Below are 14,066 nucleotides of genomic sequence, written 5' to 3'. Positions count from 1 at the left end.
TGTCTAAGGCTTCTGCCTGGCTCCAAAATGTTTAAAGGGACTTTAGGGCAGTTAGTCCATAAAAGGGGAGCACGGCGGTCTGTAGCACTTCTTGACCATGCTCAGACTCAGTGGTGCCAGGAATAGAAATGTCAGTGCTTACAGGATGTGTACTGGTGCCACAGGGGGAGGCTGTATAAGAGGGTTTCAAGTCTTTCTAGGAAATAATTTATGATTTATATATATACAAGAAGGGTTTAACCAATCACGGGGGCTAGAAGTGCTTGCTAAAGCTTAAAGTCTACTAAGTTGACCAGAGGGACCAAGGCAGACAGAAGCTTCACAACATAGTGATAAGTACATTTAATGCTAAAACATATAAGCGCAGCAATTCAAAGACAGAAATTGCCAAATTGTATTAAAACAAAGTGAGAACCAACTCTATGTTGTATAAAAGAAACAATTTTAAAATACAAACCAAGGTAAGAGAACAGAAAAGGATTTCTATCATAACTATTAAGTGATGAATTCACTGTAAATAAACTATGATTATAAATATGCATACATCTAATAACAATCTTCAAAACACAGTAAGAAAGACCTGTTAGAAGTGGAAGAAGAAATGAGAAAATTACAGTTGTAGTAGAAAAATTCAACACATTGCACTCAATAATTGATAAAAATGAAGAACAAATATCAGTAAGTAAATAGAAGAGTTAGACAAACTCTCAAAAAATGTATTCTAATTAAATTGAATAGGATAATCCAGGTAACAATAACAGAGTACACATTATTTTAACGTGCAAACAGAAAATTTTACAGGATAGATCATATTCTGAGCCATAAAACAAAGCTTAAAAAAGCTAAAAATAATTAAAATCATGCAAAGTTTATTCTCTGACTGTAGTTGTATTAAAATAAAAAAAACACTGAGAAAATATTCACATATTTGGAAATTAAATATCACATTTCTAAATAATGCACAAGTTAAAGAAGAAATCCAACAAGACACTGAAATTGTTTTGGATTAAATATATATTAAAATGTAATCTACCGAATACATTGACAAAAGCTAAATTGATAGTAAAACGGGGTTTTTAAGTATCAAATGCCCATATTATAAGAGTATGATGTCCCAAATCAATGATTTATTTATCTACTTCCAGACCCCATAAAAACAAGTTCAAAGCAAAATGAAAGCAAGGGTACATAGCCAAAATAATTTAAAGCAGTATTTCAAAAAGATATTTGCCAGCGCCTTCTTATCATTGGCTAAAATTGCTTTGTTAACAGATTCATCTCATTCATTTAGCCCAAAAACTCTTTTGCTCAATGAAAATCCCAGGTTTATTCATGCCTCAGAAACTTTGTTTTGCTACTTCTTCCTATTTAAAGGTTGCACGCACTTAATCATTCTCTGACGGCATTCCCGACTCCACATTCAGGAGAACGGTGTTAATAGCTTAAAAGCAACCATGGTGGGAGGATTTACACTTTAGATGAGCAAACATTATATATCCAGACCTTATTTGCTATTTGGAGCACTAGTTTACCAACATCACGGTTTAGTAACTATTCCTTAATCTGACTTATCACATCACTTGCCAAAACACAGAATTATATTGCTTGTATATTTAAAAGTCAAAATATGTATTTTTAAAAACTTCCATATCTAATTAAACCTTTGGGACAACTTCTGTGTATTCTCAGCGGGCTAAGCTGGTAGAATCTATCATTTACCAGCTAATTTTGAGGTGATAGAGGGTGATTTCTTGTAGAGATATATTGCACTTCTCAGAACAATGAAATTCAAATTGGGTCATAGATTAAACAATTTTTAAATACCTCTCAAAGGGAGGTTAATTTTCTGATATTGTTCTTGGCTTCACAACAAACACTAAGCATTTGTATCCTGGCTTTTGTTGTTGTTTTTCATAAATATAGCTCTCGAAATTGCAAAACAATAGTGGGATCAATATACTACGACCTTTGTGGTCATATTTTAATTGTTTGCCATAGTGCATTTCTTGACTCCTTACTGTATGACACCTTGATTTCATGATAAAATAATTAGTCTAGTTATGTAAACAAGTCAAGTTTTTAAGCAGGAATTTGTTTTAATTTCAGATTTTTTCTATCTCATGATGATAAATAATTTCTGGAAAATCATGTTCCAGTTGTATAATTTAATAACCTAATTGCAAATTGTTCTAATAATCTAATTGTAAATTGTAAAGAAGAAATCCTCTTGGTTATATTAATGTCAAAGTAGTCTTCTCACAGTCAGTGTTGAATATTCCATTTTCCCTTAGATATACAATTCTAATATAACTCAAGAACATAATCCTAGGTATGTAACCTATGTATAAGCAGGCAATACAAGAGATACATAGTATGCTGAAACAGCATGCTCTCCCTCAAAGCTGCTAACACTCTATGGGCTCTCTTTGGTCCAGATGATAGGGGTGAGTTTTAAGTTCCTTTTTCCCCCTAAACTACGTAAGACTGAGCATCTATTTCCCATCCTCAATCAGGGATTTTGGGGGAATCACTACAGAATCCCCAATGGGGAGAAACATACTACAGAGTGAAAATCTACCCACATGGTTCTTCCCTAAGCCCTCTAAATATGGTACCTTAACAGGGACAAGCTAGAAGCTGACTCTATAATATGAAAATGAAAGGTTTTTTTTTGTTTTTGTTTTTCTTTTCAATTTCTGTACCTCTTGATACGTGTCTTGTTGGGGATGGGCTAACAAGATGCCAGACACCAGACGTCAATATCGGTCTCTATAAAATTCTTGGACCTTGGAGGTGAATCCTTGTCTATAATGAAGTAAAGTGGTGAGAGTAAAAAGTTCAATGCAACCTGAAATTTTCACTTCATGGTTTTTATAATGTAATACCCCTCATAATAAAATGTATGTTAAAGTATATGTTTAACATTCACATTAATATAGCACAGTTAACAAAAACATTTTGCAACTAAAAATTATAGCAATTAACGGTCAGAGCACTGGCTGGCTGCATGCTAGAATCGCCTGATTCCTGGATTTTTCCCTCATATTAAGTAAATGAGGTAGGGAGTGAGACCAGGAATAGTACCTTCGAAGCTGACCAGGATTATCACCGATATAAATATAGTTAGGAATTTGTGAAGCTGTAGCACAGACTTTTTAGGATTGCTTAATTATTTCAAGAATTTTTGTATTAAAATAACTTATGTTCTTATGAAGGAAGGCTCTAAATGTAATAGCAATACTAATTTAGAAATGCTCGCTGTCAACTGACTGGATTAATCAGCAAAAACTATATTCGTGTGTTTGAGTATAACCAAACAACAGCTACTCTTTTGCACAATTGTGTTTTTGTGTCTTATGATGTATTTGCTTTAATTCCATTACAAAATTGCCAGCATTTTGCCAAAGGGGAAAAGAGAGAGTAACTTTAATGAATTAAAACTGCCTGGTGCCTCATTACTTACAATGCTTATCATGGATTATGTACTTATTTTGGCAGAGAGTGCTGATGAGCTCTAATACCCACCCATGCTTTCTTCACTAGTAAAAAGACTTTTAATTTTTAGCTAGCCAGACACATGATCACCTGGAATAAATACTATATTCCCAATACTTCATTGACTCAGGTATGATATACATGACTAATTTTTGTTTCATGAAGTGTAAGTAGAAATGATGTTTGTGACTTCTGGGAAATTGTTTTAAAAGAAGGGGTCTATTTCTCTGCCTTTATTTTTTTTTTTCCTCCCTTCTTGGAAGAGCAGCTGTGATGGCTGGATCCAGCACAGCCATTTGAGAACATGAGAAGAAGCAACCTTTGGGGGATGGCAAAGGAAAATGATTTTAAAAAAATGTTTGGATATCTGATAATCATGAAAACATCATATCTGGCCTGAAGTGTTTGCATATACATCCCAGAGGGAAGAGAGGGAATAAAAAGATCTGTCTGTTTTGCTCAAGGAAGTTCTTAGCCTTGCCTACACACTAGAATCTTCAGAGGCTTTCAAAACACTTTGATGCCCAATCCTATCAAACTCCCTAGAAAATTCTTCATAGCCTGTAATATTCCACTCAGTCACTTCCATTTGCAAGAAACAAAACAAAATAACAATAACAAACAAAAACCAACTAACCAACCAAGGAACAAACAAAACCCCCAAACAGTATTTGTTTTAGTTTCAAAATTAAATCCTTTTACAGTCACCACATTCTGGAGTTTCTAACTTTGTTTACCTAGGGTGGGTCTAGGGGAGCAGGGTTCTCCCTTCCCTGGGAGATGGGAGATGCAGATGGCTGATAATGCCTGTTACTGGGTATTCAGATACACAAAGCTTAACTCAACTGAATATTTGGTTAATTACAGAAATTTGGTGTCAGTTAAAGTGAAATTCCAAACCAAAACTTTCTAACAGCACAACATAGGGAAAGATGATAATCACTGAATCAGTTTTCTTATGAGAAAATCAGAGATCCTGGGCGCCTGGGTGGCTCAGTTGGTTGCGTGACTGCCTTCGGCTCAGGTCATGATCCTGGACTTTCAGGATCAAGTCCCGCATCTGTCTCCCAGCTCCTTGGGGAGTCGGCTTCTCCCTCTGACCTTCTCCTCTCTCATGCTCTCTCTCACTCATTCTCTCTCAAATAAATGAATAAAGTCTTAAAAAAAAAAAAAAAGAAAATCAGAGATCCTAATAGTGACTTAGGGGATTTTATAAAGTTTAAATTATTAAGTTAAGCAGTTAATAAACTCGTATGGTGCTTGGAAACTCTTCAACCCTTAAAAAGTGGCACTTATATGTGAACTTACTCTTTGAAATATAAGAAAGAAAAAAAAAACCCTTTAGGATACAACTTTGGATTTTCTTGTCTTTCATATTATTTTAATGAGGAAAAATTATCCTATTATTTAAATTACAGAACATGGCAACTTAAAACTTTAAGTCTCATAATAATGATAATTTATTTCAAAAATATATTCATGATATTAACCCTTGATGAAAAACTATATTATTTATTAAAGAAAATACACAGCTTTTTAAAATTTTTAACTTTTAAGTTTATTATTGTTTGTTATTGAAGTAGGGGTAACATACAATGCTATATTAGTTTCAGGCTATACCACAGCAATTCCATAATTCCACACAATATGCAATGCTCATCACGATAAGTGTAATTATCATCTGTCAGCATGCAAAGTTATTACAGTATTATTGGCCATATTCCTATGCTTTACTTTTCATCTCTGTGACTTATTTATTTTATAGCTGCAAATTTATACCTCTTAATTCCCTTCACTTACTTTGCCGATCTCTCCACTCCTCTTCCCTCTGGCAGCTGCCCGTTTGCTCTTTGTACTTGTAAGTCTGTTTCTGTTTGTTTATTTATTTTAGATTCCACATATAAATAAAATCACATGGTATTTATCTTTCTCTGTCTGACTTATTTCACTTAGCATAATACCATTTAGGTCCATCCATGTTGTTGTGAGGAAATGTACAGGATTTAATCCTCTGTGATAAGAGCTCATAAACTTGTAATTGTTGGATTTTTTTGTCACTGTTCAAGGTTTTTCTATAACAAAGTATCAGAAGCCAAAGCACCCACATAGCATGAATATGAACAGAAAATGTCTTTCCTGAGCAAGTACAGGCTTTGTAATTTAATTGTATTTACACTGATGAGTGCACACAAAGAAAAATCAATTTGTGGGAGTTTATTTCATTGGTATTGAAATTGTATCTTCCTTAATAAGCTTGGCACAAAGTAGATAGTTTGTCTTCTAAGTTCATTAAGTTATTCTTTTGCTGTATTCCGTGGTGTTATATAGTTTTATATGGGCTTACTGGTTGGATTTTCAAAATTGGTTTTCCCAGCAACAGAATATTAACTTCCAATATTTACCCAAAAATTCTCATTTATTATAAAGTCACAATAAAAGGACATAAAATGAATATAAATATCCAATTTATTCAAGGTTCTTCTGGAATCATTCTGAAAGTATTAAAAGAGTAGGCTGAAAACCTGAGTTTATAACACTGGTTATTTTTCTACCAACTTAATAATACCATTAAAGCTTGCTCAGTATACTTTCTAAAAGAAGTAAAAATATATATTTACCTTAACTATATTGCAGGAAATCTGGGAAGAAAGATAGAAAACATTTTCAATGTGCTCATACAAACAAGACAAAGTACCACTGACACCCCTCCGAGACAATCAATCATTCAATAACTCAAGAGAGCTGTCCTGCCTTTTCTCCATGCTTCACAGATGCTTCCGCCATGAACTTAGTTGTGCCCATAACAGAATTCAATGGTGAAATCCTCACCTTATTTGATCCCCGTGATTTTTGGAAAATTTTAATCCTCTACACAGGAATAAACTTACCTATCTTTGAGGCACATGCAAGCATTTGCCTTTACGCTTTTTTAGTCACATTGTTAACAACAAGCTTATATATATTTCCCCCCCCAAAGCTCCAAGCCCTTCAGTTTCACTGAATGATATTTATAATCTACTTGACCCTTATCTTCTCTCCACCGAAGTCTTCCTCTCTCCTGATCACTCATTTTATTAGTCATCTATTGCTTCTTAATTTACAGCACCAAAACTTAGTGGGTTAAAACAACAAACATTCATTATGCCATAATTTCTCTAGGTTAAGAATTCTAGCTAGTGAGAGCCTCTAATTCAAGGTGTTCCATAGGGCTGAAGTTAGGAGGCTGGTGAGGGCTGCCGTAATCCAAAGGCACACGTGAGAAGGATCAATTTACAAGCTCACGCGTGTGGTTCTCAATAGACCTTAACATCTTGCTGATTGCTAACTGGTGACATTAGTTCTTTGCCACGTGGGCTTTCCTCACAGCATTTCTCAACGTGGCAGCTGACTTCTCTATGCGTGAGAGAGAGAGTGAGACAGAGAGAGAGCTTTCAAGATGGAAGCCAGGCTTTGTGCAATTTAATCCTGGAAGTGACATCCCATTGTTTCTGCCATAGTGTATGTGAGAGAAGTGTTAATAAATTCCGTGAGGACTCAAAGTTAGGGATTTCCACAAGGGTATAAATATTAACATGTAGGGATCAAATAGGGATATTTTAGACACTGCCTACCAAGTCCCTGAAATAATTACAAAACTTGCTGTTCCTTTGAAGCACACAAATCTTTTACCAATCTCTTTTCCCTGAGTATGTGTTAACGGTTCCCCTGCAGACGCTTTCCTACATCAGTGAGACTTCTAATCCACTGGCACCTCTGCCTTCTTTCCTCCTTTGAAAGCCCTGAGAAAGTTATTCTCTATGAACATACACTGTCTATGGCTCTTCCCAGTCCTTGCTTCATGTTAGAATCACCTGGGGAGATTTTTTTAAATTCCAGTGCCTTGGTCTCAACTAAGATTAAACCAGTAGTTCTAAAACTAGAAAATGGGCATTACTATTTTGCAACAACTCCTTTTATGATTGTAATATGCTGTCATATTTGGGAATCAATATGGTAGATTCTGTGATTGACACTAAAACAGGGATTGGCTAACTACCTCTCTTGGACCAACTCTGACCAACTGCCTACTTTTTAAAAATTGTTTTATTGAAAACCAGCCATACACACACACACACACACACACACACACGTGTGTGTGTGTGTGTGTGTGTGTGTGTATGACTGCTTCTGCACTCAAGAACAGAACTGAATACTTATTTCAGAGACTATATGGCTCACAAACTGAAAATACTTACAATCTGGCCCCTTAAAGGGTTTGCTGATCTCTGACTTACCCTCTTTCGCCTTTTTTTTTTTTTTTTTTTGGACCAGCATGTTTGTTATCCAGCCTTTTCACTGAGTAAAGTCTACTGCTTGATTTCAATGCATTTCTAATCCTTGAACACTGCTGAAGAAAAGCATACAAATTCATAATATCTTACAAGCTTCTCTGCCAAATAATTCTCCTACCCTCTGCTGTGCTAAGGGTCATTACCAAGGTGTTCAATAATGATAAGAGATCTGAGAACTTAACTTTTCTTCATACAGTTTTAAATTGCACACCTTTTTATTCACATGCCAAATCTACCTTCAGCATTTTATACCCCCCTGGGATAATTCTTCTAGGGTTTTTATAGTTTGAGTGAGTTTACATTTTGTTGATTCAACACTTTCTCCATGTAAAGACAACTTTCTTTGTTAAAAAGAAAATTTTACATGGGACACTTGTTAGAAGCAGAAAGGAAGACTTTATTCAGGACTATTGCAATATGGGAGAGGCTATTGCAACAGGCAAGTGACACTGAACTCAAGTCCAGATACACCAAAGACAGCTGGGGATGTACAGCCAAATAGCGCAACACAGTGAGGGGCTCCGTGGAAGAAAATTGATTAGATGTCAAGGGTAGGGGCATTCTTGTTAAAATGGACTTTTGTTAAAGGTGGGTCAGGGTGATCAGATATCAGATATCAATGGTGAGGGGATTCTAGATAAATTGGCTTACCATGATTCTTTGCTAAAACTAGAATTGAGAAGAGAGCCCAGAGATGTCTGATTGAAGCTTGGTCAAGGAGGGAGTCTTTCTCTCCCTTCCTTCCTTCCTTCCATCCATCCATCCTTCTTTCCTTTTTCTTTCTTTCTTTCTTCCTTTCTTTCCTTTCTTTCTTTCTTTCCTTCTTTCTCCTTTCTTTCTTTTCAGAATTCTCTAAGTGGTTACAGTACTGGAGACCTTCTTAAGACATATGCATTTTAGGAGGCCTGTGGGAAAATCCTAATAAATTTCAGGAGACTTCCAGGATATCTCATTCAAATTACAAGTGTATTACTTGTTTCTCCTAACACAAATAAGAAGACTTGCCTTTTGCATTTTTAATTACAAAGAAGAATCAAAATGTCTAGTGCACCTTTTCGCATTATGATTAAAAAATTAAAACTTGTTGCAAATATTCTAGTTGCAGTATGGCAGTATTTTATTTTTGAACTATGCTTATAAATTTCAAAAGTTAAATATATTATATTAATACATATTATATATGTATATATATGAGTGTACACACATATAGACACATATACACACATATACATCAACTTTATTAAATGATCTCTACATTACAAATTTTATTATTTCAAAAGAAAAAAATTGGTAGGCATGCTGGTAACTGTACATTTCTGTTTATGCTGTAATGCCCAATTTGAAATACTCAAATGAATTTTGTTGACACCTTTTCTCTTCATCTGATTTTTTAAAATAAGACTAAATAATTATATATTTAAATGTTACAATTATCCTGGATGTGATAAGGTCCAGATGTGATCATGTAGCTTGCTGCAGTGTTCTATTAGTGACTCAGATAACATGAGTAGCATTACTATTGCAACATAATTTTATAAATGTTGAAAATTCTTCGAATTTTCTGGAATAAAAAGAGTATATGTTTCCTTTGGTTTGTACAGTGGTTGCACTCTTAAAAATTTTAGTTTACATTTTATCAACCCAAAGTATTTACATATAAAGATTTGGTCTCTTGACTAAATAATTATAGATCATCACCATGTGGATATTCACTGGGGCATTTGATGGGAGCACTTTTTGCAGTGTAGGATTACAGGACATCTGGCATTGTCAGACCTCATCTGTGAAATGCCATTAGTGCCTTCCAATCATTTTGACAGATGAAACACTCAGGGATTTCCAAAAAAAGGAAGCTGGTGCCATCATCCTTGAGAACCAGTACCTCAGAAAGACAAATGAAAATTTTAGTAAGGTATCAGAAAACTGAAAAAGACTATAAAAATAAATTCAGTCATCCTGCACACACAAAGTCCCAGGTATAAACTGTTATAGTTATACTTATTTGCTGTGATATTTAGACATCCGGCGGCTCTTTTTTATTGTCTATCTAAATGTTTTATCTACTGCCAGTCTCTCTCCTGACTTTCCTCATGATAATTCATGAAAAAATTTAACTAGGTTTTACTTTAAAATGTTCTCAATTATTATGTGATTTTAAAATAAGAAAGAGAGGAAGAATATAGTTTATGCACATTGTTTGGTAGGCATGACAGCTCTATATCTTATAAATGTTCTCATTAGAGTCACACTAAGATTTTATACTTTGCATCTTTTTAATGAAAAATGTGAGGTTGAAAGAAGTTAATTAACTTCTCCAAGAGCCCTTGGTTATGAAAGAAATAATGTGGATTTTCAGATGTTTTGATGTGAAACTTTGACATGAAATGTGAACATGAATCTTTACCAGAAGATATTTAGGTAAATATAAATAAATAGGTTTAAATTACTATTTTAATATTCAAATAAAAATTATTTGTGTTGTATAAATTACATTGGCATATATACTATTTTTTTCTTCTTTATGATGTTTATTTTCCATTTTCAAAGGTAATACAGAACATTTTATAATTCCTTCCAGAATTATTACCTAAATTTAACATTAAGCATTTTTAAATGAACTAACAACAGTGTTAAAAATATCCTACAATTTACCAAGACCATATTTAGTTTATAATTAATACACATAAATAACATGTTTAATGGAAATTAATTATAACATGAATATTTATAAAAGTAGACTCAAGATAGACCTACATATAATTTCAAATTACTATCTTTACAAACTTCATTATAATTAATTTCAATCATTTTATAAAATCAAATTATGTATGGTAACAGTCAATTATTAAAACTCTTCAGAAATTGCCTTGATCATTCTGTTACTTTGGTCAGGAAATTTCCTAAAAACCCATACATTAACTGTTCTGCTCTAATACAATATATATATGTTCCTAAAAATCTCAGAGACACAACACACAAACTTCATCAGTGACAGATGGGAAAAAAAAAAAAAAAAAGATGGGAAACTAATTAAAAATAGTAGCATACATTTACCCATAGTAAGTAGTTAAATAAATAAACACTATTAATAATTATGGCACTTCACCCCTAAAATTTTCTTGTAGAGGCGGGTGTTGGAGCAGTTATAGCCTGTGAGGTTTATGAAGTTAAAAAAAAAAAAAAAGAAGGGTTCTCTGCAATTAGATAATCATATCCCCCAATGTGGACAGACGTAGCTCATGACACTAGTTAACTGAGGTGGCTGGTAGATACTGAGTTATGCCCAGGCATACACACCATGTATTCTGTGTGTTTTTATGTGCTTGGTCCAGCTAGATGCATTTTCCTACATTCACCTAATATTTCCTTAAGTCAAAATCTCATATAACCAAATGCCTCTCCACATTACACCCTAATTAGCCCCAAATATATCCATCCTGTTGGAACAAATTCACGTTTTCGAAACAGGCATTATAGCAGAATGACTATAGTTAAAACTATTTTTGTTTTGTTTCTACAGTTAAAAATTTTTAATTCAAAAATTTTAACTGTTAAATATTTTTGTCTGCCAATCATCTGTAAGGAAACAAATATTTTCAAAATTACTCGGTGAAGCAAATATGTTCTACTAACTAAATTAGCACATATCATTTCAATAATTTATAATAGAATAAATTTATAATAATTTATAATAATTTATAAATAGAATTTATAATAGAAGTATGTCTTTCTTAAAAAACAGCAAAAAAATTTATTTATTTTTTTTTACAGCAAAAAAATTTAAAACATGTTTGTAATTACTAATAATATTGAAATAAATGACAAAAGAGTTAAGAATTATTTTGATTTTCCTGGAGTGCCTGGGTGGCTCAGTCAGTTGCATGGCTGAATCTTGGCTCAGGTCATGATCTTGGGGTTCTGAGATCAAGCCCTGGACAGGCTCCATGCTCAGTGGGGAGTCTGCTTGAGGATTCTCTTTCTCTCCCTCTCCCTCTGCCCCTCCCCCTGCTTGCATGTTCACTCTCGCTCTCTCTCTCCAAAATAAATAAATAAATCTTAAAAAAAGGAAAAGAATTACTTTGATTTTACCAAATTAGAAGAAATGCACATATGATTTTTTTAGTCACCTTTTCATTTCTATATTGTTTTCTGGAGACACTTAATTTTCATAATGAAGTTCCGAGAATATATGTTAGAACTTTTTGTTTGTTTTTGCTTTCGTTTTTTTGGCCAATGGTCATTGACCAGACATATTAATGTTAGGTTGTATATAATTAGTTCAGTGACCAAACAAGTAGGCTATTTGATGGATTAAGGAATAAGGAATACAAATTATTAGTCTAAAAATTTACATCTAAGATTGTATTTTAAAAGGTGAATTACCCAAAAAGCTCTCTTTCTAATGATAGCTAGATCCAACAATAAACTAAATTTCAGTTAGTGAGTCCATATGTCCATCTCTATATAGTGAACCAGTCCCTGGAGTCTTTGCAGTACTTAATGAACCCTTAGTCAGTTATTACTTGAGGAAAAGGTATTTCTTAGTATGTTAAAAGATATAAAAGGGATAATTGAGCTCAAGTTCTGATTTAAAAAAAAATACTGCTTTCATGATTCAACTTTCTTCTCTTTGTGGATTTTATGGCCATATAATGGCACTCTTTATATCTGTTAGACCTGAATTGAGGTAACTTTCTAGTTCATAGCAACTCTTTGCCAAGTTTCTAACAATGACCGCAGACTCATGATTCTCAGCCTGACCCAGTGTCACCACCACCTGCTCCTACAGAAGAAATATCTGTAGCCATGTTAGGTCCAAAGCAAATCAAAAAGATTCATTCTTTTTAGGTTTAACTATGAGGCTCAGAAAGAAAAAGACACTGCACCCTTGCCCTCCGATTTGTTTATAGATGAGTTTTCCTCCTCTTGAGGAAGAAAAAATAAACTCTCCTTAAGTAGGAGAGAATGATGTTGCACCCATATGGCAGTAGACATGAGAATGAGAGCCTTAGTTACAGTGGAGCCCTGTTCCTGATTATAGTCTCCAGGATAGGAACTCCCAGCTGCCTACTTCCTAGAGATCCTTTTTTGAGCCTTTCTTATCTCCCTATTTCCAAAAAGTTCTTCATTCACCCTAAAAGTAGAATTTGATTTTAGTTACACATGTTGGTAATGAAAGAGCCTTGATTAGGAATGCTTCTCTACCAAACCAAAGTTGCTTTTCATTTGATTTTAATTCAATGACTTAATTATGTATATAATTAAGTGACTTCAAAAATATAGTGAATAAGCACAGACAATGACATAAAGTCCAAGCATTATCCTACCGATTACTTATAATTGCAAAAATAAATAAATAAATAAAATTGTAAGTTTACAGTATTTGAGCTAAAAATGAATTTAACATCAATGATAATGGTGCATCTTGCATATGACTTCTGATATGGTAAAACATATACCACTTATGAAGTATTCTTGCAAAAATGTTTAACATAAAGTAATCAAGCCTGTGGACTTAACATCCAGTTAGGTTGTAAAAACATCAGGCAATATAGGGGCAAGTTAATTGACACTAACAGGAAATAATCCAACAAATTCAGGATGTAGAATATCCTACACAATAATAACAACTGATCTGAACTCTCATAAAGTCAGTATTGGTTAAAATGATGGTGAGATTGTTAGAGACAAAAGGGTATAATGACCTACCAACCAAATGTGAACAATAAATTTGAGTAGATACTGTTCTTTAAAAATCTGTAAAGGACAATTTTAAATAACTGGTAAGAGTTGAGTGGAGTCTAGATATGTTAGATTTTATTTTAGAATTTTCATATAATATTATAGAACTATCATTTTATGTATTATGAAGGGGGAAAGTCAGAGCTAATAACCTGGTCACTGAACTCATTAAGAGGAATCAGGTTAGGGTTTTCTGGAAGTTTTATTTGAACTACTATAGAAGGATAAATAAAAGTTAGCTATCTTTTTCAACTTTCAAAGAATTTCGTAGATATACAGATTTAACTTCAACCTAACTTTTCCTCATTAATTTTTAGCATCATATGGAATGAAACTACTAATTTTCCCTGCTAAAAATCTATTTCTAATGGAAGTTAATGCTTAAATATCTAAATTACTGTCTCCTAAGCTCTTCTAACAATTTGATTGATTTGGCATTGATTTTTTATGCTGCATAAATAGAAAAATCTAGTAAGATCAAGGTAATCAAGATCCAGA

Source organism: Martes martes, assembly GCF_963455335.1.
Source record: "Martes martes genome assembly, chromosome: 5".
NCBI lineage: Eukaryota > Metazoa > Chordata > Mammalia > Carnivora > Mustelidae > Martes > Martes martes.
This window is presented reverse-complemented; position numbering follows the sequence as displayed.